Here is a 26,079-nt window from a genome sequence, read left to right on the forward strand (position 1 = left end):
ATACGTCGGAGCAGCAACTCAGTGCTATAAATGTCAGAGGCATGCCACATATCAAGTCACTGTAACGGCCCTGTGCGCTCCAAAGTGTGTGCTGGCCCCCACTCGCACAAAGAATGCACTTCGAGAGCGCAACCTAAATGCGCTAACTGCGGTGGCCCACACCCTGCTTCCTATGGAGGGTATTATAAAAAGAAAGCAGCCACAGTTGCTCGCACGGCACAGCAAACACAAGGGAAACCCCCTAAGCGCCATGAACCACCACCTAACCCCGACGTGGTTTTCACGACTACGGCAGCTCTTTCCGAGAATCAGTCAACACAGCGTGGCAGAGCAGCTGACAAGACCTACGCAGATGCGGTAAAAAAGAAGCGCGGGAAGTCCGTTGGTTCTTCTCCTTCATCAAAGCTACTGCAACGCACTACACAAGACCCGACAAACAGCGTCGCTTGCTCTGACCCTAGAGCACCACAACATGACAAGAAGATCAGCGGCAGGCAGCAAACCGGAAGCTCTGAACAAGATGTCACATGCCTGCTGATTCCGATGCTGTTTGCAGCCATCAAGGCTCTTATCCGTGCAAACCCCTCGTCAGGAAGACTCCCAGAAGTAGAAGCTGTCCTTGCAATGGAGCCGTTGGTGTCGGTCTCCTACGCTCCGCAGGGGCGTAATACCACACTTCAGTAATCATGGCTTCCACAGCGAGAACTTCACCGCAGCTGACCATCCACAACATCTTTCGTACATGCACCATTTTCCAGTGGAACGCTCGCGGGCTACGCTCTAAACTCTCAGATTTCCGACAGCTCGTGCGAGCGTACCGCTTCCTCTTCATAGTTATCTGTGAATCACGCGTCGAGGAAACTTTCCGACTCAGTGGATACTATTTCCATCATTCACAACGACCAGATAACGTCAGCAGATTGCTGATAGGCTTTCGCAAGGATATCCCGGCTTCACCGGTCGATGTCCCGCCTCCCAGCGACAATGAATACGTATGCGCTGTCACAGTTATTGCCGGACAACAGTACACTCTGATTGGAGTATATCTTGAGCCAGGCACGCCATTTGATGCTTTGAGACTTGAAGACTTGATAGCAAGGACGCCCTCTCCGCATATTATTTGCGGAGACTTCAATGCTCATAATGAAATTTGTGGCAGCTCACATACATGTGCCCGAGGTGCCAAGCTTGCAAAACTTCTCTCCAAGCATTCAGTTCAGCCATTAAATGAAGGCAGCATCACCTACCCGCGAGGCCCGACGACTACCAGCAGCATCGACGTGACATTTGTCACAAGTTCATTCGCCCACAACTTTGGCTGGTGCACTGATTTGGAGACACGTGGAAGCGACCATTACCCAATCCTCATATCGGCTTTCCATGCGCAGAGGAACCCAAAGAAATTCCTTATAAAATCTACAGACTGGGACGCATACAAGGACGCTGTAAGCAGAGGAGTTACTGCGGCAACTCGCAATGAGGAATTAGCATCGACAATTGCGTATTGCCTGAGGGCGAGTACACAACTTACAGCTAAAAATCATAACCTACCTTCAAATGATGACACATTCCAAAGGCTTTGCGCTATACGCAGGCGAGCTGAAAGGAAAGCTCTGCGCACAAAAAGCCTCGATGACCTACGTGCATGCCGACGGGCACAACGTCACATTCGACGCTACATGGATAAACTCAGTCGGCAAAAGTGGCGTGACTTTTGTTCTACGCTGTATGTGCGCAAACCAGTAACCAATATTTGGCGGATAGTTAGAGGTATGCGCACGCCACTTCAACAACTCCACCCCTTCGCTGCACTCTCCCTTCACGAACAAAAATCTATAAAAGAAGTCTCAGAAGAATACTGCAAGCTGCTGTCGGCAGGGTCAGGGCATTCGACACTGCCCGCAGATGGTCAAACAGGCGTCCCAAAGGCGGCAGTGCCAGCGTTAGACCTTCCTTTCACAATGGAAGAACTATCCACAGCTATCGCGGAGACAAACAGGCACACGTCTCCGGGTCATGATGAGGTGACCTATGACGCCATTGCAAAGCTACCCCACACCTCCCGTCTTCGACTCCTGGAGTATTACAATTCTTCCTGGATGGCTGGTGAGGTCCCCACGGAATGGAAGCTGGCGAAAATCGTGCCCGTTTTGAAACCCTGTAAGCAGCCAACAAGCTACGCATCATTCCGACCCATTGCCTTACTGAGCTGCGTAGGTAAGCTCATGAAGCGCATGATCTGCAAGCGCATAACTTGGTTCCTAGAAAGCCGAAATGAGTTCCCCCAAGAAATGAACGAGTTCCGTCAAAACAGGTCTGCGACTGACAATATCATTGCCCTCGTCTCATCAATTGAGGAGTACCTACATGCTGGGTACATCCCAACAGCCGTTTTCCTAGACATCTAGGCCGCTTTTGACTCCGTCTTTCACTATGCAATTCTCGCAGCCTTTGGCAGTCTTGGCCTTGGAGGAAGGCTATACAAGATGATTGGGCATTATTTGAAAGAACGACAAATTTTTATTACCACTCCAAACGGTCCAACACGCTTTCACGCAGTGGAGAGGGGCGTACCACAGGGAGCGGTGCTCAGCCCTCTCCTGTTCAATATTGTCCTTATTCACATAAGAAGACACCTTCCGCGAGGGGTCCGCATAACAACTTATGCTGATGATATCTGCATCTGGACCGCGTCACCTTTGCACTATATTACCCAGCAACGTCCTCAGAGAGCACTATTGCACATTTCGATGTACCTGGCTTCCAGAGGTCTTCGTCTCTCGCCAGAAAAGAGTGTTGCAATGGCGTTTACAAAAAAAACGATGACCCGCTGCTCCTAGGCGGACGATCGCTGCCATATGTACGATCTCAGCGATTCCTGGGTGTTGTAATCGACTATAATCTGTCATGGTCACCTCAGATCAAAAAACTCCGTGCGAGGATTACTGCAGCATCGCAACTGTTCAGGTTCATGGCGGGAACAAGGTGGGGTAGCAACTGTCGATCAATGCTTCTGCTTGAAAAAGCCTACGTTGAAGGAACCTTGCGCTACTGTCTACCAGTGCTTCAAAGATTATCTACATCAAGCAATATGACTCTCAATGCCGCACGGAACAACTGCCTGCGAATATGTCTTGGCCTCCCAAAGGGTTCCTCTGCATCAGGAACAGTAGCGGAGGCAGGATGTCTCCCACTAGAGGTAATTGCCGCCCAGGAAACTATGCGTACCCATCTCCGCCATGTCCTGCAAGGGAAGAAGCACTTCCTACACCGTGTCCACCTAACTCACAGCAACTCTAGCTTTGGCCAGGCAGTGCAGCTCCTGCCCCTTCCAACTATTAATCAGCCTCAGAAACTACTACCTCTGGCCTTTCCTCCATGGACACTCTCTCCTCTAAAGGTGAAGAAGTCTGTTCCAGGTGTGAATGCAAAGAGCCGCATGCCACAGGCAGCACTTCTGCAAGCTACTCTCGCCTACTTAATCGAAGAATATACGCAGCACACCCATATCTTCACCGATGGTTCAACTACTAAAGAAACTTCTTCTTGTGGCCTTTATGTGCCCTCAACAGGCCATGCCCTTTCTTACCGGCTGCAGCGGAGGACCTCCTCTACAACAGCTGAGCTTCACGGCATTAAGAAAGCTGTTTCTTACATCCTTCGCCGAACCGCCGGCCGTTGGGTTATCTTCACCGATTAAAAAGCATCTCTGCAGATCCTGGCCAACCTGCTGAAGAAAACGAATCACCAGCCAGTTTCCCTGGACATTGGGTATATCCATCATTTAGCTATTGCCGCAGGCCACTGCATAACATTTCAATGGGTACCTGCTCACTGTGGCATTATGGCTAATGAAAAAGCAGATGAAGCGGCCCGTAAGGGCCATCAACATCAGAGATACATTCGAAGTTTTCTCACGAAATCTGATGCGTCCCAAATGGTTAAAAGTTTTGCGTACGAAGAAACGTATCGGCTTTGGAGTTTGCCGACACATCAGTATCAATTTCTTCACTCAATCGACCCACATCTTAGATCAAGACTCTCACCCAGAATTCCTCGACAACTCGAAACACTTTATCACTGACTTCGTCTGAATGCTGCATATACAAATGGCCTGCGATACCGTTTTGGACAAATGAACAGTCCGTATTGTGACAACTGTGCTTCGATAGAAACTGTGGAACATATCCTGCTTGAGTGCCCTGCGTATGCTAACGAGCGTGCGTACTATGAACATTGCATGCAGAAGCTCTGCCCAGTGCCCCTAACAATGGACAAAGTTTTAGGCCCCTTAGCCTGCTTCAGGCAACAGAGATTTGCAATGAACTTTCTTTTTACATATTTAAAAGACATTGGACATCTCGATAAGCTCTAAATTCACTTGCAGGTTACCTTCATGCATTCTTCTTGCAGTGAACTTCGTCAGCCCATTCGTCGGACTATGCACTCCATCATTCCATAGGTTACATCAATACTCGCCACTGCATCCTTAGTACCCATTTCATGGCTGCATTTTATCTTCGTATTTTTTTCCACCTCTTCCACGCTGCACTTTTTCAGTCTTTATCTCCCAAATTCCCTCCCTACGCAGAGTAGCATGCCAGCGATATTGAAACGCCGGCTAAATTCTCTGTTTCTTCATTAAAGAGTCTCTCTCTCACACACGCCCGACCTGTGCGCTCACCTCCAGAGTCAATCAAAACCACCTCTTTCGTCACACCATGCGCGCATACATTTATGCTTCTCCGCGTCTCTAACCGTAGGGTCGCCCATTTTGGCAATCTGGAACTCTTCATGCTCAGTGACACTTTCGCCTGAACTATGCCTTCCTTCAACGGCAGCGCTGCCAACCTGGTTCGTTATAGTGACAGCCGCGGCCACAGCTGTGCCTGCAGCTTTCTCGTTGCGGTCACTACCGTCGCTCAACGCGTCCAAATCATCGGACACTGCAGGGGTAATCTTCGGCTGCACGGCACAGGACTCTGCCGTTTTCAATGATCCCACCTCTGGCTTTGAAATACCCGTTGAACTAAAATCTGGAGTCTCAACCGCGGTCACCTTGACGCCGGTGGACGCTCTCCACACTGAGTGCCGATGCTGCAAATCTTTTTACTTGTTTTCGAACGTACTATGAAGTTCAACATTTTAATCCTCGTGAAACCCGCTATGCCCCGCAATATCGCATAAGCACTAATTGAATTCTCCGCGAATTTGGCTTAACTACACCAATCCCGTGAAACTGCCGCGGCTCACTGGTCGTGTTTTCACTCTCGAATACCGAAATTCCTTCCATCATTTGCCTCAAATTTCAAAAGATTTTTCTTTGCCGGTCCCAGCTGTGAACATTGCCAGGAAAAGGTGGTCTGCAAAACTACACACTTAGTAGCACCTCCGTGCTCGTCTGCCTTTTCAGTTTGAACAGGTTTTCACTTTGAAGAGTGTACTCGCCTGAACAAAATATTTGATCGCAGGTGCACCTAACAAGCGAAATACAGCAGAGAAAATTTCTCTTGGAAATGTTTTGGTAGCAACCTTTACATGTGTGGTTATCAAAAGTGCAGAATAAGAAGACCTCTAGATTATATTCACTTTATTTTGTGGCTTGCTCTTTCCTCTAGACGTGATGTTTGCATATGGAGATTAAAGGGACACTAAGGACAAATGTATCAATATTTCTGGTAGCAAAAATCAATAGTTCGGTATTTCTTGGCTTCGTTATCGCTTTTCCGGTGACGAACCGTAAAATTATTGCTAAGATATTGAATTAAAAGTTCGAAACCTTTCCTCTTAACTCTTATTCATATCCGGCATTCTCTGATGACGAAATAACTGAAAAGTTACGTAAACGTGAACTCCGTGGCTGCTTAACCGCGGTGCAGCTTAACTGTGACCGAAGTAACAACTACCGCAGTCAGGACGTCGAAGGCCTCTTTAAGATGTTGCGACCATTTCTTCCTTTGCCATTTGCATCAGCGTTACGATAGATTCCGTTTCCGAGCCCGACAGCGAACGTCCTGCATTGGTAACACCATATCTTATTACCGATTCGCCCAGGGATTTATGCACAATTTTCTTACTGGCTGGTGACATATAGATCTTAATGTGTACATTTGTGCGCAGACAGCTCGTAACCGCCTTGCTATTTCATCAATGTGCTCACCCCACGATAAGGGATCGTCGAAAGTCAAGCCAAGATATTTCACTGTTTTTGATAATTGCAACGAGCGGCAATCGCAGCGGTGACAGCTAACGTTATGTATATAAATTAATTTGTCGGAAGTTAGATTGTTGTGTTGACTACGGAAACAGAGTAGCTTTGTCTATCATTCGCTTACAAATATGCTATTCGCAGCAAACAAGTTCAAAAGGAGAGTCATATCTTTTTGCATGATATGCGCCGCTTCATCATACCTTGCGCTGTGGAGAGCAAGGGCTCTACTGTCCGCATAAATATAATTTTTTTTTATTTCAGTGGAAGATAACCCAGCTCATTTACGTAGATCTCGAACACCAAAGGTCCTAGGACTGAGCCCTGTGGAACCCCGTGTATGGAGTCTAGCACTGAACAGAACGAATCGGCAACACAAACGCAGTGAGCACGATCGGTGAAGTAATCTTTAAAAACAAAGCTGCAATATATCCAGAAAACGAAAATTGTACACTTTGAACAAAAGTAACTTGTGATCTATCGTATCCAATGCCATTTTTAAATCAATAAAAAGAAAAAGGACTACGTTATTTTTATTTATTGAATGGCAAATGACGTCAGCGAAATCTTCTAAAAGGAGTGTTGCTCTTAACCCGCTCCGAAACTTATGCTGGGCTGGATTCGGTAAATTATACCTATTACAGAAACTAATTAAGGCTTTGTAAACAATCTTCTCTAATATGCAAGCAAGAGCAGACGAAATTGCTGTTGGTCTGTAGTTTTCGAGTGAAAATGTTTATCCTTTCTTGTGTAGAGGCATTACAGCACTTATCTTCATTCCCTTAAGAATAAGTCTAGTGGTCAATGTTTTTTTCATGATATAGAGCAGCAGCTTCTTATGCGGTGCAAAGTTCCGTGCAATGCCGCTTATTCTAATGCCGTTAATACGTGTTGATTTTGTGATGGATATTGATGAAACTCTATTCCATAATTTATTTGCATCCAGTGTCCCAGATGTGCAGAATGAGTGTTTGACGATGGAGTGGTGTGCTGATGTTGAAAAGGTGGATTCTGAAGAAGCAGCTTACGAACTCAGTCAACAAAGTCTTAATGAAGTGGACGGAAGGGCTTGTTGGATAGTGGCGTCTAAACTTTTATTAGGTGTCTTCCAATAATGTTATTAATTAAGCAACGTGAAAACTCGGGCGTGTTGGTTAATATTTCGTGGCACTAGCGCAAACAGGACCAGAGACCAAGACGAGTAGACACACACAGCGCTGAATTCCAACAACTTTATTGGGAAAAACACATCAACTTATACATGCACTTATTGCCGTGTCATCACAATGCATGCGCAAAACTCAGTGTCAACGTAGGTAGGCCAGTTCTTTTTTCGATAGTTTGACTGAAGGAGTGCTAACACAAGAACTTCCTAATCTAGCTATCTTTTCTGCTTCTATAATCTCACGAGTGCGCTTGTCCTTACTTTTTCATACTAAAAAACACTTGCCTAGTAACGGCCTGCACTTATCACATGCGTTGCAATGTTTGACTAGCTCTCCGTCATTTTCAATTTTATTGCGTATATTGCGATTATTCTCACGGAGGCGGTCGTTGAGGCAGCGACCAGTTTGACCTAAATATTGGCGCCCACAAGAGAGTGGAATCTGGTACACTACCCCAACCTTGAATTCAACAAATGGAATTTGATGCCTCTTCGCGCCTTGATGGGACACAGGACGAGCACATTTGTTAATCTTGCATAGGCTGTTTAGCTTTTCAGGGGCAGAAAAAACAACTGACACATCGATACGATTAGCAATGCGCTTAAGATTGTGAGAGATGGTATGCAAATAAGGAATAACGGACATTTTTTTTCTCTGTCTCTCCAAGGGCACATGCGCACCAGGTTGCAGCTCAGTGTTCAGCTTTCTGAGCAAACTTTCCGCTACTGAAATCTGAAGAAGACCAGGATAGCCAGCATGCGATAGCCTACTGCACTGTTGTTGCAAACTTATATTCATCAAATGCGGACAGGATTTCCGGAGGGCATTTTCAAAGCAAAGGTTCGCTGTCGCTCTTTTTACCAGTTTAGAGTGGGCAGATTTGAAGGGCAGGAGAGGCTTGCTATTGCGGGGTTCATAAGCCCAGCAGGTACGACCACGGTGAAAGATGATGCTAATGTCAAGGAATCTTAGCTTGTCATTAGTGGGCAGTTCAAAAGTTAGAACAATCGGTTTAAAACTTTGTCTGAGCATAGTTAGAATGTTAAGGGCCTTGGATTCAAAGGAGTCATGGTCACTTTCAATGAAAATCAAGAAATCTTCAACGTATCTAAAAACTTTGGCAACCTGCATATTGTCTAATCTGTCTTTGACGGCTTTGTCAAGTTCGGCTAAAAAGAGGTCACTTAAAAGCGGGGCTATACAGGAGCCAATACAAATTCCTTCTTTTTGAAGATGGGGCTTATCATTGCACAGGATAATGGTGGACCTCTTATAAAAGGATAAAGTTCTAAAAAGCTGCTAACGCTAATACCTGCTGAGTTTTGAAAAGCAACGATTCCAAGCTGGTCAATACACTCTTCAACACATTTTAGTTACTTATCATGCGGCAGTGCATAGTACAGGTCTTTGATGTCGACAGAAAAAGCGCGAAGGTTATCACATTTACCCGACTGCATAAAATCAAGAACTTCGCTAGAATTTTTTTACTAGAAACGGATCCTCTGATTTTAGCAAGCTGAGCTTACATTGCAAGAAACGAGACACCTATCTTTGCCACGTGCCTTGTTCAGACACGATTTGTCTTAAAGGCCTCTCAGGCTTATGGGTTTTCGCACTGAAAAAAACATGAAGGAAGTCTTGTTTTGCGTCTGAAATGCTCTTAGAGAGGCTACACAAGTTGAACTTGTTACACAATTGTAAAGCTTGCCTCTTAACTTTAGCTACCTTAATGCCCTCATGGCAAGCGAACACGGAAGACACAGCACTATCAGTTTTTGACTTAAAGAGTTCTGAGGATAAAATTGCAAATCCACCTTCTTTATCGGCGGGAATCACCGTGAGGCCACTGTCCATGACGAAGGTTCGAACCTGCTTGACCGGGGTTCAGGATGGGGCAGAATTGGAGCGGGAAAGAACGTCAACGCCTTCCGAGATGCAGCGATCATGCTCACTGGGGGGTGCATTCCGAGATATGTTGTGCACTAACGAGAGGAGTTCCGGTGGCGACCGCTGAGGCTGAACTGCGAACTGTGTCCCCAGGGAGAGGACACGAGAGACAACGGGAGGCAGGTCCAGCGGTTCTAGGGCGTGACTTTGGTTTTTAGCTGACTATTGCTGCAGCTCGACTGCATTCCGAAGCTGGTTCTACTGCGTGCTCCTGATGAACTCGGTGGTGCTAGCAGCGATGCGGAGGAATTGCTCGAGTCGGCGAGAAGCTTCCGAGGCGGCATGATGGTCGAACAGCTGAGCAGCCAAGAGTTGTCTGTAGAGCCTGGCTTGTCTGTTGTACTCAGCTTTTATACCGTCGGGTAAATGTGATAACCTTCGCGCTTTTTCTGTCGACATCAAAGACCTGTACTATACACTGCCGCATGATAAGTTACTAAAATGTGTTGAAGAGTGTATTGACCAGCTTGGAATCGTTGCTTTTCAAACTCAGCAGGTATTAGCGCTAGCAGCATTTTAGAACTTTTATCCTTTTATATGAGGTCCACCTTTATCCTGTGGAATGATAAGCCCCATCTTCAAAAAGAAGGAATTTGTATTGGCTCCTGTATAGCCCCGATTTTAAGTGACCTCTTTTTAGCCGAACTTGACAAAGCCGTCAAAGACAGATTAGACAATATGCAGGTTGCCAAAGTTTTTAGATACGTTGAAGATTTCTTGATTTTTATTGAAAGTGACCATGACTCCTTTGAATCCAAGGCCCTTAACATTCTAACTATGCTCATACAAAGTTTTAAACCGCTTGTTCTAACTTTTGAACTGCCCTCTAATGACAAGCTAAGATTGCTTGACATTAGCATCATCTTTAACCGTGGTCGTACCTGCTGGGCTTATGAACCCCGCAATAGCAAGCCTCTCCTGCCCTTCAAATCTGCCCACTCTAAACTGGTAAAAAGAGCGACAGCGAACTAGTGCTTTCAAAATGCCCTCCGAAAATCCTGTCCGCATTTGATGTACATACGTTTGCAACAACAGTGCAATAGGCTATCGCATGCTGGCTATCCTGGTCTTCTTCAGATTTCAGTGGCGGAAAGTCTGCTCAGAAAGCTGAACACTGAGCTGCAACCTGGCGCGCATGTGCCCTTGGACAGACAGAGAAAAACAATGTCCGTTATTCCATATTTGCATTCCATCTCTCACAATCTTAAGCGCAATGCTAATCGTATCGATGTGTCAGTTGTATTTTCTGCCCCTGAAAAGCTAAACAGCCCATGCAAGGTTAACAAATGTGCTCGTCCTGTGTCAAATCAAAGCGCGAAGAAGCATCAAATTCCATTTGTTGAATGCAAGGTTGGGGTAGTGTAGCAGATTCCACTCTCTTGTGGGCGCCAATATGTAGGTCAAACTGGTCGCTGCCTCAACGACCGCCTCCGTGAGCATAATCGCAATGTACGCAATAAAATCGAAAATGATGGAGAGCTAGTCAAACATTGCAACGCATGTGATAAGTGCAGGCCGTTACTAGACAAGTGTTTTTTAGTATGAAAAAGTAAGTACAAGCGCACTCGTGAGATTATAGAAGCATAAAAGACAGCTAGATTAGGAAGTTCCTGTGTTAGCACTCCTTCAGTCAAACTATCGAAAAAATAACTGGCCTACCTACGTTCACACTGAGTTTTGCGCATGCATTGTGATGACACGGAGATAAGTGCATGTATAAATTGATGTGTTTTTCCCAATAAAGTTGTTGGAAGTCAGCGCTGTGTGTGTATACTCGTCTTGGTACCTTGTCCTGTTTGCTCTATTGCCACGGAATTATTTAATACGCTCCATGTTCACCCCGTGTTTTGGCGGCCGCATGAAGATTCTTTAAGGTGGTACCTCTTCTTTTCTAACTGCATTTTTGCTGTATTTTGTTTTTTAAGTACCTGAATTCTTCTCTCAAAGCAAGAACATTGGGATCGCCCTGGCACTCTTTAATAGGATGCGTTTTGTGCGGCTGAGCTCTATTACTTCCTCATTTATCCAGGGGATCGCTTTATTTTTACGTTGCAGTAAGAATTTTGTTCTGGATAAAGCATAAACGTCTGAATTTTTCAACAAATAAATCTTAGGCTTGTAAATGTTCATATTGCATCAGTATTTCTCAGTCAAATTTCCTTACATATTCAACATGTTTTTATTCGCTGAGTCATTGTATTTCGTGCGCTCATTTCCAAGCGCTGACAGAGTAATGTAATAGTGATCGGCAACTTTTTCTTTAAAAATGCACCCAATTGTAACATGTTTTGACAGCGTAGTGTTAATGTGGTCAATGCAGATTCTTGTCAAACGAGTGCCAACAATTTCTTCTCTTGTGTAACCTCCAGTTTGATGTTCCAGGCCAAAGCTTGCTAGTAGTGTTAAGTACTCTTTGATGCCTGTATTTGTTAATACTAATATATCTAAATTAGTATTAACTAATACCCTGCCTGCCTGCCTGCCTGCCTGCCTGCCTGCCTGCCTGCCTGCCTGCCTGCCTGCCTGCCTGCCTGCCTGCCTGCCTGCCTGCCTGCCTGCCTGCCTGCCTGCCTGCCTGCCTGCCTGCCTGCCTGCCTGCCTGCCTGCCTGCCTGCCTGCCTGCCTGCCTGCCTGCCTGCCTGCCTGCCTGCCTGCCTGCCTGCCTGCCTGCCTGCCTGCCTGCCTGCCTGCCTGCCTGCCTGCCTGCCTGCCTGCCTGCCTGCCTGCCTGCCTGCCTGCCTGCCTGCCTGCCTGCCTGCCTGCCTGCCTGCCTGCCTGCCTGCCTGCCTGCCTGCCTGCCTGCCTGCCTGCCTGCCTGCCTGCCTGCCTGCCTGCCTGCCTGCCTGCCTGCCTGCCTGCCTGCCTGCCTGCCTGCCTGCCTGCCTGCCTGCCTGCCTGCCTGCCTGCCTGCCTGCCTGCCTGCCTGCCTGCCTGCCTGCCTGCCTGCCTGCCTGCCTGCCTGCCTGCCTGCCTGCCTGCCTGCCTGCCTGCCTGCCTGCCTGCCTGCCTGCCTGCCTGCCTGCCTGCCTGCCTGCCTGCCTGCCTGCCTGCCTGCCTGCCTGCCTGCCTGCCTGCCTGCCTGCCTGCCTGCCTGCCTGCCTGCCTGCCTGCCTGCCTGCCTGCCTGCCTGCCTGCCTGCCTGCCTGCCTGCCTGCCTGCCTGCCTGCCTGCCTGCCTGCCTGCCTGCCTGCCTGCCTGCCTGCCTGCCTGCCTGCCTGCCTGCCTGCCTGCCTGCCTGCCTGCCTGCCTGCCTGCCTGCCTGCCTGCCTGCCTGCCTGCCTGCCTGCCTGCCTGCCTGCCTGCCTGCCTGCCTGCCTGCCTGCCTGCCTGCCTGCCTGCCTGCCTGCCTGCCTGCCTGCCTGCCTGCCTGCCTGCCTGCCTGCCTGCCTGCCTGCCTGCCTGCCTGCCTGCCTGCCTGCCTGCCTGCCTGCCTGCCTGCCTGCCTGCCTGCCTGCCTGCCTGCCTGCCTGCCTGCCTGCCTGCCTGCCTGCCTGCCTGCCTGCCTGCCTGCCTGCCTGCCTGCCTGCCTGCCTGCCTGCCTGCCTGCCTGCCTGCCTGCCTGCCTGCCTGCCTGCCTGCCTGCCTGCCTGCCTGCCTGCCTGCCTGCCTGCCTGCCTGCCTGCCTGCCTGCCTGCCTGCCTGCCTGCCTGCCTGCCTGCCTGCCTGCCTGCCTGCCTGCCTGCCTGCCTGCCTGCCTGCCTGCCTGCCTGCCTGCCTGCCTGCCTGCCTGCCTGCCTGCCTGCCTGCCTGCCTGCCTGCCTGCCTGCCTGCCTGCCTGCCTGCCTGCCTGCCTGCCTGCCTGCCTGCCTGCCTGCCTGCCTGCCTGCCTGCCTGCCTGCCTGCCTGCCTGCCTGCCTGCCTGCCTGCCTGCCTGCCTGCCTGCCTGCCTGCCTGCCTGCCTGCCTGCCTGCCTGCCTGCCTGCCTGCCTGCCTGCCTGCCTGCCTGCCTGCCTGCCTGCCTGCCTGCCTGCCTGCCTGCCTGCCTGCCTGCCTGCCTGCCTGCCTGCCTGCCTGCCTGCCTGCCTGCCTGCCTGCCTGCCTGCCTGCCTGCCTGCCTGCCTGCCTGCCTGCCTGCCTGCCTGCCTGCCTGCCTGCCTGCCTGCCTGCCTGCCTGCCTGCCTGCCTGCCTGCCTGCCTGCCTGCCTGCCTGCCTGCCTGCCTGCCTGCCTGCCTGCCTGCCTGCCTGCCTGCCTGCCTGCCTGCCTGCCTGCCTGCCTGCCTGCCTGCCTGCCTGCCTGCCTGCCTGCCTGCCTGCCTGCCTGCCTGCCTGCCTGCCTGCCTGCCTGCCTGCCTGCCTGCCTGCCTGCCTGCCTGCCTGCCTGCCTGCCTGCCTGCCTGCCTGCCTGCCTGCCTGCCTGCCTGCCTGCCTGCCTGCCTGCCTGCCTGCCTGCCTGCCTGCCTGCCTGCCTGCCTGCCTGCCTGCCTGCCTGCCTGCCTGCCTGCCTGCCTGCCTGCCTGCCTGCCTGCCTGCCTGCCTGCCTGCCTGCCTGCCTGCCTGCCTGCCTGCCTGCCTGCCTGCCTGCCTGCCTGCCTGCCTGCCTGCCTGCCTGCCTGCCTGCCTGCCTGCCTGCCTGCCTGCCTGCCTGCCTGCCTGCCTGCCTGCCTGCCTGCCTGCCTGCCTGCCTGCCTGCCTGCCTGCCTGCCTGCCTGCCTGCCTGCCTGCCTGCCTGCCTGCCTGCCTGCCTGCCTGCCTGCCTGCCTGCCTGCCTGCCTGCCTGCCTGCCTGCCTGCCTGCCTGCCTGCCTGCCTGCCTGCCTGCCTGCCTGCCTGCCTGCCTGCCTGCCTGCCTGCCTGCCTGCCTGCCTGCCTGCCTGCCTGCCTGCCTGCCTGCCTGCCTGCCTGCCTGCCTGCCTGCCTGCCTGCCTGCCTGCCTGCCTGCCTGCCTGCCTGCCTGCCTGCCTGCCTGCCTGCCTGCCTGCCTGCCTGCCTGCCTGCCTGCCTGCCTGCCTGCCTGCCTGCCTGCCTGCCTGCCTGCCTGCCTGCCTGCCTGCCTGCCTGCCTGCCTGCCTGCCTGCCTGCCTGCCTGCCTGCCTGCCTGCCTGCCTGCCTGCCTGCCTGCCTGCCTGCCTGCCTGCCTGCCTGCCTGCCTGCCTGCCTGCCTGCCTGCCTGCCTGCCTGCCTGCCTGCCTGCCTGCCTGCCTGCCTGCCTGCCTGCCTGCCTGCCTGCCTGCCTGCCTGCCTGCCTGCCTGCCTGCCTGCCTGCCTGCCTGCCTGCCTGCCTGCCTGCCTGCCTGCCTGCCTGCCTGCCTGCCTGCCTGCCTGCCTGCCTGCCTGCCTGCCTGCCTGCCTGCCTGCCTGCCTGCCTGCCTGCCTGCCTGCCTGCCTGCCTGTTGTAGGCAGTAGCCACATGCAGTGGCTAAGCGTCTGCGTCACTTGGCTTGGCTGCGGGACGCGGCCCAAGGGCGGCTTGCGCGGGTCTCGTCCTCATGCTGGCATTCGCTGGGCTGGAACAGAACTGCCCGGTTGTGGTCTCAACGCTCTCGTTATTCCTCAACCCAACATGGTGTCAGAAGTAAAGAAATTCGCACAGTAAGCCCAGCCGGGGCTGCTTCATCTCGCTCGGATACGCATCAACGGTGGCACACGTCACAGCAGCGTCTAGGGCCTGGGCTACGCGGCCAGTACATGGCGTCCTTCGTCATTCAACCGCCCGAGGCCTTCTGCTTCACTACTCCTGCTGACTGGCCGAAATGGAGAAAGCGGTTCGAACGTATTTACACGCCTTCCGGTCTCGGCGACAAATCAGGGTCACATAAGGTCGACACGCTCCTTTACTTGATGGGCGACCTGGCCGACGACGTCTTCGCAACCTTCGAACTCTCCGTTCAGAACGCTCAGATCTTGTAAGTCGTCCTAAAACAGTTCGACAGCTACTTCGTACCGCGGCGCAACGACATTTTTGAACGGGCACGCTTCAAGACGAAGGTCCAAGACGACGGCGAATCCGTGGAAGACTTCGGAACTGCGCTTCACATGCTTTCCAACCATTGTGAGTACGGCGCCCTCCAAGAGGAACTGGTTCGAGACAGACTGGTCGTCGGCATTCAAGACCAGAAATTGTCAGCGAGACGCGGGGGCCCTCAGTCAACTGCAGACGCTCACGTACCCCAACCCGGCACAATACCATACACATACCGGAACATACCCGACGAATATATGCAAGGTCTGCCACACTGCTATAGCAACTTTACCCCGCATGCTCTCAGACTGTAGCAAAACCCCTGACGGTCCTAAATCCGGAACCCTCCCGCCACGGTGGGCCGCTGCCTTCCGCAGCCCCAGCCTCGGTAACCAACTCCGGGACGTCCAGCAGGCCCGCGAGGCGACGGCGAGGCAACACCTCGACGTCCCCACGTGGGAGACCTAAGGCCCCGTCGGCGAAGGCTCTACAGGACTTTTAAATAAAGTTGTTACCAACCAACCGACCAACTGCAACTAGACGCTGATCTTACTCTTCAGAAGGCGCTTAAGAGTATCAGGCAGGTCGAAAGCGTTCGTCAGCAGCAAGCGGAGCTTCACCCCGAAACGCTGACCGTCAACAAAGTTGAATCAGGCAAACTGCAAGTCAGGCACCCCACGAACGCTGCTCAGGTCAACGACAGCCGAGCGCACTTTGAATCAAGGCCACATCCGCATCCAGCTCATAGCGTTCCGTCATCGTGCCGTTGGTGTGGGAAAGAACGACACCCGCGTTCACTGTGCTCAGAGCTGACGCAAGTATGCAGGGGCTGTCACAAAAAGGGCCACTACGGCCACTACGCGTCTGTCTGCATGTCACGCCGGGTTGAAATCGTTGAAGCATCAGAACCCGACAGCCAAGGTGGCGTACATCCCGGGGAAAGACCTCCTCGCCGCTGACACGCTTTCCAGAGGGCCGCTTCAACAGGCCGGTTACACCGATCTAGAGGGCGACGTAGAAGCTTTCGTCCGCTGTATGAGGACAACTCTTCCCATTAAGCAGCACGCCTCGAGTGGGTGAAAGACTCCCAAAAATGAGATCACGTGTGCTTGTAGATCTGAGAACTCTTCAAGAAAAACTGGCCTTCCAGACGGGATTTACCACTTGAGGTCAGGCCTTTCTACGAGCATCGCGGCCAACTCACCGTGGAGGACGATCTGCTACTCTACGCAGCCCGGGTGGTTGTCCCACTCACGTGCAGGAACGAAATTCTGCGTCTTCTGCACGAAGGCCACTTCGGCATTACGGATACGCAAGCTCGCGCCAAGGACACCGTTTGGTGGCCTACAGTAGCCAAAAACATCGCAACCATGATACATCATTCTCCAGAATGTGTCAAGACTTCCAGTAACCGAAAAATGTCCCTTCGAAACACCGAGTATCTTTCAAGACGATAGGAGAAAGTCGAAATGGACCTGTTGTTGTCGAAATGGACCTGGACATGTTCACACAAAGTGTGAACATTGCGTCATTCCTCCCAAGAGGTTGCTTTTCTGTCGGGGGAGATGTTGTAGACAGTAGCCACATGCAGTGGCTAGGCGTCTGCGTGGCTTGGCTTGGCTGCAGGCGGTGGCCCACGGGCGGCTCGCGCCGGTCTCGTGCTCGTGCCGGCTGGGCTGGAACAGAACTGTCTGGTTGGCGTCTCAACGCTCTCGTTTTTCCTCAAACCAACACTACCTACCTACCTACCCACTTGCCTGCCCTGCCCTGCCCTGCCCTGCCCTGCCCTGCCCTGGCCTGGCCTGGCGTGGCCTGGCCTGAAAGAAGAAAGAGGTGCCGAAGTGGAAGGCTCGGGAATAATTTCGACCACCTGGGGATCTTGAACGTGCACTCACATCGCACAACACAGGGGCTTGATTGACTGATTGATTAAACCACTTTTACTTACTATCAAGAAAGACATTTCTCCCCGCCCGCGGCACGCAGGCCTGGTAGACGGCGAGTTGCGCTTCCGCAGTTATGGGATGGCTGGCAGTCCTTGACAGGTAGCGGCCTATTTTGCCAGATGGATGGTGGCGCGCTGGAGCTCAGGGTCCGGCCTTCTTAGTTGGGTCTCCGAGGTTTCTCTACTATCAATATTTTTGCCCGGCCTGGGAGAATTTGGACACTCCCAACTTATGTGGTCGTGGGTCCCTCTCGCTCCACAGTGTGTACATCGATCATGAAACCTCAGATGTGGGTACACGTGGTAAAGCCTTACCTGGTTCACAAATGTATTTGTTTGTAGCCGCCACGTGACAGCTTATCTATTATTTAATTATGATCTATAGCGCAGCAACAAAATAGGGTCAAACACAAGCGCTATGGATCATAACGCATACCCACTAGCCCGAACCATCACCTTGTTAAATAATATTTAATTATGAGTCTAAAGGGGGAACCAGCCTACGTCCTAATTTGTTGTTATCAACAATTTTCTCCTAATTTCATAGGCACTCCTCTTTTCCAAGTGCTCGGGGGGCTCTACAGTCACCCGGAAATAGAAACCTCAGGCTAGCTTCGTGCGCCGGCTCGTTACAGCGGACGGCAGCGTGTTGGGTGCCCAAATTATAATAAATTTTCCTATCCAGCAGTTGTTGTCTAAGGATCTTGGCCGCTTCCGGCTAGATCCTGCCTGCCTTTTGTGTTTCGCCTCCATCGAAATGAGACCACCGCGGTCGGGTTCGAACCCGGAGCAGAAAGTCGTTTTTAGAGGAAGGAATTGGTACAGTATGGACCTCAAATCTCGGCGGGCAATGGAGCCGCGCCGTAAGTATAGAGATAAAGGAGGAACTAAGAGAAGAAATCAAGAACGAGGTGCCGTAGTGGAGTGCTCCGGAATAATTTCGACCACCTGGTCATCCTAACGTGCACTAAAATCGCACAGCACACTGGCGCTTTTGCGTTTCCTCTCCACAGACACATGGCAGCGTGTTTTAGAATTTGAGAGTCAAGATTTCCCGTGATCAGTGTACGCCTGAATCACGCTTTAAGGTACGTAGAGGTGGGGAGAGATAGGGATGTGGGACGTAGACGTGCTGAGAGATAGGGATGTGGGCTGCATGAAATTGAAAATTGGTTTTTGACTAAAGGAATCGGCGCCGCAACTGTCTCAAGTATACCTGAATCGTGCCTCAAAAAGGGGAAGCGGCCGCTCCGACTCAGTAGCTGATCAGTAGCCGAGAGCGCACGGCTACTGATCTGGAGTACACGGGCTCGAACCCGACCGCGGCGGCCGCGTACGTGTTCCTCATTCTTACACTGTGTGGCAGGCACGCGGCACTGTGCCAATAAGCCATCGAGTTCATCAAGTGGCCAACCTTTTTCGATCAACCGTTAATTTACTGCCACCTGCCAGCGAGGCAGGGTGGGGCTATGCAGTGTTCGGAACGCGCACAAAGATGCAGAGGCCAAACCGCGTCCTCTTGCCCGATACACCACAGCTTTCGCTCTCTAACCAGGTTCAGCAGCAGTTAAACTGCAGCTTAATTATTCCCAGTCGCCTGCAGCTCCAGCATCGACAACTTCTTCCAAACGCACATGAATGTAGGCGCCAGCAACAGATGAGAATTTGGGACAATTCCGATCGTTTTCGGCCCCCACGGCCCTCTTTCAACCCGAGCCAGCGCGCCGCTAGAGTTAGGCATCGCTCCGCCTGTAGCTAGGTCTAATCCTCCAAGACCTCTTCTCAGAGACCCATAATGAAGGTGCACGTGTTCTGAGAGACGCTCGATTAGAGGGATTATGACACAGGTGTCTGGACTCATATGTTGAGTGTTCCGGTCCGATGCTAGGAGCCCGCTTGGACGCCAGATAAACGAAAACACCGCGGGATGATCGTTAGCCCGACAGAAGGCTCGCCAGCGGCTGCCTCCGCGTCCCTGTCTCTAGCCTAGGATGAGCACTGCGCTGCACACATAATTGCCCAAAAACCAAGACAACAGCCTCCGTTCTAGCATACGGACCTAAAGGTAGTTCTCCGCTTCAGAACATGCGTCCAACTTACTACACCGCTTCCCCACCATCTACGGTCCGCCCTTCTCCTTGCAGCCCAAGAGCTCCAAGAACCAGAGAACGCCCAAATCCGCATCCATCCAGCTAGGAATACGTGCACTGCAAGTGCAGTCTGAGAAAAATCTTGTACGTGGAAGTCTGCACCATTGCACCCGGTACCTAAACCTTATGGACGCGTGAATTAACTGTAGGAAGCAAATAAATAAAGTTACCTCTGCATTACCACGCACACAACGCTGCCCCAGATGCAGTACCCTGCGCCCTCGTGAAGCAGCAGCTAAATACACCAAAATGCATCCACTGTGCACGGCCTCATGTGACCGGAACGGCTGGAAGAAAGGCCCGTGGTCGCCGAACTATCCAAGCTGGCAAGTCGACTGGCATCTCCAGCAAGGACACTACAATACATCGCGAGACCCCTCGCACCAGAAATAACTTCAGTTCATCAGTCAGGGTCACGCTCCCAAAAGCTGTACTCCTCATGTTACCCCAGTCCCCTGCCACCTCTATTTGGAAGACCAAGCTGCCAGCAAGACACCTGCAACCTGTGCAAATCCCATGGACGAGGCGCTACAGGTCCTAAAGGTGGAGGTAAGCCACCTCCTGTTCCTTATCCTTTCCCCCTCTGATACCTCTCCTCCCCCACACCATTCCACACAAACCTCTATAATTTGCGCCTCCCCTCATATCACTCCTCCGTCAGTCCGTCCCACACAAACCGCCTGATCCAGATCACAAAGCCCCTCATCACACCAACTCCTCCCTAGCCGACCTATCTCTCCTCCCAATGCCCCGCCCGCAAAAAAAACGCACAATCGTTTTGGGTGACCCCATAGGTCACCCAAAACAATCACAGGGAACTACAAGAAAAACTGAGCGCAAAATTAAAAGAAATGGAGGCGCGCTTTGAAGCAAACTGTTACATCGTAGATCAGACCGCTCCCCGATTTGAACACCAGATGGAACAGCTATTCACAAGAATAATGCATGCGCTGGAAATGCGCATAGCAGCCTCACATCCCTCAATCGTCCAAGCCCCGTAAATCCAGTAAGGTGGTGCAGACAATTGTACCCAATTACCTGTCCTCGAAGGAAACATAGCCGCAGGTCCTTAAGGGTAACGGAGTGGATTCCAAGACAAGGCAAGCGTAGCAGGGGTTGGAAGAAGGTCAGGTGGGTGGATGAAATTAAGAAGTTGGGAGGCATATGGTGGGCGCTGATGGGAGAGAACAGGCTAATTTGGAGAGACATGGCAGAGGCCTTTGAACTGCTGTGGTTGTAGTCAGGCTGATGATGATGATGATGACCTCTTCTGTATTGGAACTGTCGCAGCTTCCGTCACAAGCGCGCACCCCTTCCTCAACCCCCGCCCCAAATTCTTCAACAGCACGATGCCAAAACACCTGCCAATCTCCTCAGTCATTACTTGGTTCACTCCTACACTACAGTTACCCCGCGCGCACCCACCAACTTATACCGCTCGCTCATATTTCATGCTCAACATACCATCGGACACGCCTTGCGTCATCTTCGAGGTCATACACGACTGAAACATAATACCATCATTTTTTATAGTGAACATATGCCACCCTCTTTTCCACCCAATGTCCTCACTGGAGACGCTCCTGCGAGAATTTCATTGACTACTTGGGAAGCATCCTTTGATTATTGGAAGAGGGGGCATCAACTGTGTATACATTGATTGGGCTACAGAGTCATCTCGGGCCGGGACATCTCGGGTCGTCCTTCGTTCGGGAGCTCCGCTTCACTGTGCAAAATCACTTCCACATTCCCACAACAATCGGCAATAGCATCTGTATGGACACCAGTCTGTTCCTGAGGCTCAGCAGCCACCACATTGGCATGACGTGCAATAAGACAAACCATAGACTAGGCAGGGGCCACTACATTATCTCTAGCACTGTCCCGTTTAAACAAGCCCGCAAGAAATACCTTACACACAAGGAAACAAACTGGGGTACCGTCCACATAACTTCGAATGGACAGACCGATGCCGCAATCACAGACATCGACCAATGTGCAAGTTAACTCACGGCCAATGTCGCCACACACACGCAACACATTCAGACAACACAGGACACCCTTATATTAGACTGTCGACTCGCCCAACTCTGGTTGCTTTACCACAGCCTTCCAGATCTCTGGACTGCAAAGGAGCTTTGCTGCTCCAAATGGAGGCAAGTCGGTGACAGCATCACCGGTCTCATCTCACCAGCCCCACGTAGTCCAAAACAGCTACACAGCATCACATGACACGAATCATACACAACACCGGCTTAACCCCAGGCGAACTCATGGATAACCTCAAGCAAATACATGCATCGCCTGATACATCCGCCCCCTTCCGCCCTACATAGGCCAACTATACTCAGCCCTCGATGCCGAGATTATGGCAGCGAAAGTGCAGCGGAGCTGATGAAAAAACTGAGAGCGTGACCTCGCTCGCGCAAGACCGAACACATTCAGCAAACTGCCTGGCCAGCAACGTCGGCAGTCCGCTCCGCCGGCTCACCAGCGGCGGCTACAGGGACCTCCAATAGATGTGGATCACCTTCCCCATCTGGTGACTCCGGACGACAGCATCGACGCACAGAACGCCACCCCCACCGGCTCTGCGCTCCTACCCGTCCTCTCTCTGCACTTGGCCCTGACGCTGCACACCCGTAGTTCGCGCCCGGTTTTCGAAAGCTTCTCCTCGCTGCCATGTACACGCCTACCATCGCATCCGGTGAGCTCCGCCAGCCGTACCAGCGCTCCTTCCTTCCTCGGCTCCCCGGCCTACCTGCGTTTTATGCCAGGGACCCCGTTTTGTTGCTGGCGCTGCTGGACTCACATTTTCACATCAACCACGTGTCCAGCCAGCTGCTGCGCTATCAGCACGCCAGTCAAGAACTCCCACCCAGTCTCCTGGCAAAGTTGCGGTTGCCACTTCCTTGCCCCGATATTTACGCTGACTCAAGGAAGAACCTGACGACGTATATTGCCTTGGAGCACCTACCGAATCTCTGCGCTGCTGTTTCGGGCTTAGAAGCTGTGGCGCCACACCACTCATGACCACTGGCCGAATCCCCCCCCCCCCCCCATAGCTGCATCGGTTTTCTTTTCTTTTCTTTTATTCGAGAAGTGTGGCATGAGGCATAAGTTGAAAAAAAAAGGAATGGGGAAGGAATGCACGGGATTGAAAGTTAAAAGAAGGAGTGAAGACCCGTTGCGCCGAGGCAGTCGCAGAGGTTGCTAATGAAACGGTTGTTCATAGTCCACTTCACGTAGTCACTTTCGCGGTTCCGCCGCAGGCCCGCCTCCCTGAGGAGCCGTTTTCTTATAGCAGCGGTCGCTGGGCACTTCAACATCTAGTGCCGTACATTACAAATGTCCGGTGCTGCGCTACATTGAGGGCACCTGTCAGGTGCTGGCAGATCTTTGGTACGCCACCGATGACGGACAGATGGTGTCAGAGCCGCCCCTGCCCGAATCTGGCGCATGGATACCTCCTCCTGCCGAGTAAAACTACGGGGGACAGGGTGCGAACACAGAGGAATTAGAGCGCATGTTCGCTGGCGCAAAGCTTCGGTATGGGAAACATGGGACAGGAACGGATCTGGGGGAAGAGGGGAAAGTGGCGGATCGTCTGATGTATGGAGATGAGTCATAGCATCCGCTTGAATGTTATGTGGATCCTGGGAATGGCCGCGAATCCAGTGTATGCGCACAGGACATAGATACTTTGCGCAGAGCACATGAGTTGATTGTGAAATCTAAAATATTCGTCGAACAGCCTTAAGCGGTTTAAGGGCGGCGCGGGAGTCGGTGTAAATATGAACTGTTTTGAATGCTGGAACGAGCGGAAGGGAATCAAAGGCATTATAAATATCTTGCATTTCCAATGCCAGGGGAGTGCACGTATCCGCAGTATACGTCGCGCGAGAGTTGAGAAGCAGATGAGATGGACTATCCACTGCAGTAACTCCCCTCTCTGCAAAATGTGATGCATCCGTGTATAATATGCACCCTTCAGGCAGATACGCTGCTGATACCGACGGGGAAACAGTGGGGCGATTGTCAGTGAGCTGTGGCAATATGACCACGGAGGAAGTGTCTTTAAACGATGAAGTTTGAGAGACTGTTTTCGAGCTCTATTTGCCACCTGTTGGTCGATGAGTTCACTGAGTGTGTTAATTTAGGCTAACTCCTGTAGCACAGGTATGGGTGTTAAACGAGGCAGATATGTTATGACGCGCATAGCCTCACGATTGATAGCTTCAAGGGAGTCCTACTGTCTGAGGGTGAGACGTTGAAATTGTGCCTGATATACTATGCGTGGCTGAATAATAGAGCTCACAAGCTGGCGGGCCGTATGAGCACGTGCGCCACCAGAGCCCATAGCTACGCGACGAATCAAACCTAGAGTAGCGTGAGCCGATTCACCGGTGGCTGTCAGCCACGGGGTGCCAGTCTAGATGTATGGGGGAGGAGACCAAGAATACGAACAGTTTCTACCTGAGGAATCACAGAATTATGTACCGTAAAATTTTAAGGTGGAGCTTTCCGTAAGGCGGCTTTATTTCCCATGCTAATAAAACATTATTTACTAGGAGAGAGTGTCAGACCCAGAGGTGGGAGGCGAGATGTCAATACATCCAGCGCGTGCTTCAGGACCGACTGATGAATAGACAAATCTGGATGACAGCATCACAAGGTTATATCATCGGCATACGTAAGCACGCGGATAGAAGGGATGGTCTCTAGGGAACAAACAAGAGGAATTAAAGCCACATGAAATATTGTGCGGGCGAGAACGGAGTCCTGCGGCACTCCTTTATTGAAAGTGAAGTTACCAAAGGGCTTTCCGTGGACACGCACGCTGAAGGTTCGATTTGCTAAAAAGGCGTGAATGTAGAGGAGGAAGCGGTGAGGGAGACCAAGAGTTTGAAGGGAGGCAAAAATGGCAGAGTGAAGGACGTAATCATATGCCTTTGATATGTCTGTAGGGATTACGGTTCGTACAAGGTGACCATGCGGAGAATGGTCAAGTACGTCAGCAACCAAAGTATCAAAGGCCGTCCTCCGTTCCAATTTGTGGGCGGAAACCAATTTGGGAATCTGGGTAACAATCATGGCATTCCAGCCACCACGACAAGCGTGAGGCTAGAATGGTTTCATAAAGCTCGCAGATGGTAGGCGTAAGGGAAATTGGACGAAGGGCTGAGAGAAATACTGGAGGCTGACCTGACTTGGGTATTGGAACCACAATAGAATGCTTCCAGTCTCCCGGCAAGACGCCAGAAAGCCACACTTCGTTAAAAGTATCAAGTAGGGTTTGCAAAGCCCTCCCTTCAAAGTTACGGAATAAGGAGTTAGGTATGCCGTCGTGCCCGGGTGTAGTAGTAGTTTTTAAACGTTCAATGGAGGCCAGCAGCTCTGCCATGGTGAGGTCAGAACTAATCCCATCGGAGGGCTCTATAACCGATAAGTCAGGTGGAGACGTAGCGGTGCAGTCATGGTATCGAAAAAATTTACGGGCCGCTTTTTGTGCAGATGTGTCTCATCCACATTTCGCGCGAGGCGACTGCTCTCTGTGTAATCTGCAATCTGAGAAGGGCGCTCCATGGCGTGAAACACTCTCCAAAGATTTCGATTGCCCTGCGTAGAGGACAGGCGGGCACACCATGCAGCCCAGCGTTGCCTGCCTAGCCGCTTTGTATAGCGCCGCGACCGTGCGGTAGCAAGGTGAAGAGTGGGAAGAGCCGAAGGGTCATCGGGGTGACGAGTAGCAGTAAAGATCCGCCTGGCGACGAAGGGGCCACATTTTCAGGATATGTATGTCCGGATTTGGGTCATCTTCATTTACAGTAGTGGTAATAGTGTGAGTAGCGAGAACAGCAGAGAGAGTAGACAGTGCTGAAGGAGAGTTGAATGTAGATAAATGATTGCGCGTACAGAGTCCCATGATGTTATTCGTACAGTGCGGCGTATTTTCCGTAAACGCGTAGGCGCGAGGGAGATAAAAATAGGGCTGTTATCGCTACCCCAAGTATCAGAATCAACAACCCAACGAGGGTTTCCAGGGCCTAACCACCAAGTCAAATCTGGTGAATACGGGCCACCTCGTGGGCGGGTAGAAGTATTCGGGTGGTTTAAACGTTGAAACGAATGATCCGAAGAGCTCCCATGGATGTGTGCACCCCTTGAGGAATCCGTTGGGCAACCCCTCGCAGTGTGTGCGCCGTTGAAGTCACCACCAACTGGAATAGAGATACCCGAGTTGGTAGAACGTAGAAAGCTAACCCATCCCAGATTGGGACATGCGGAGCCAGGACGAGTATAAAAAGAAACTAGGACAAGGGGTGTGCGTGCAGGTTTCACGAGAAGGGCGACAACCTCGTGACGTGTGTTGCACCACCGTGAAAGTTCGAGCGGTGTGTGCGGAACTGAATTGTGAATATAAATTGCAGATTTACCTGGGCTGAGGGAGGAGGCGGTGCAACGGCGATCACGGATAGAGGGTGAATGGTATGCGCAGAAACCTGAAAGGCGTGGAAGTGAATTATGCTCTTGCAGTAGGAACGCCCATGCCTTCAGATTTCCGCCGCGAAGGTGGATGTTCGCTTCAGAGGCCTTATTAGCGAATCCTCGACAGTTCCACTGCACCACCATAGATGGTGATGCGCTATCCATGACGAGGCCGAAAAGCTTCCTCGATGAGGGATGTCACCGGCTTCAGCAGCGCTAATATCTTATCCACTGTCGGGGTTGTCACGGCTAACAGGCGGTCGGCACCTGATTGT

General features: G+C 51.9%; 1 long non-coding RNA gene and 1 pseudogene across 1 annotated transcript in view; one reads left to right on the top strand and one right to left on the bottom strand.

The window, feature by feature from the left end:
• LOC144097561 (uncharacterized) overlaps positions 1-26,079 on the top strand; it is a 447,599-nt gene that overhangs the window by 110,652 nt on the left and 310,868 nt on the right. The gene's annotated exons all lie outside the window — the stretch shown is intronic.
• LOC144096880 (uncharacterized) overlaps positions 1-26,079 on the bottom strand; it is a 36,671-nt pseudogene that overhangs the window by 6,718 nt on the left and 3,874 nt on the right.

This window comes from Amblyomma americanum, chromosome 7 (assembly GCF_052857255.1).
Source record: "Amblyomma americanum isolate KBUSLIRL-KWMA chromosome 7, ASM5285725v1, whole genome shotgun sequence".
In the NCBI taxonomy this organism is placed as follows: domain Eukaryota; kingdom Metazoa; phylum Arthropoda; class Arachnida; order Ixodida; family Ixodidae; genus Amblyomma; species Amblyomma americanum.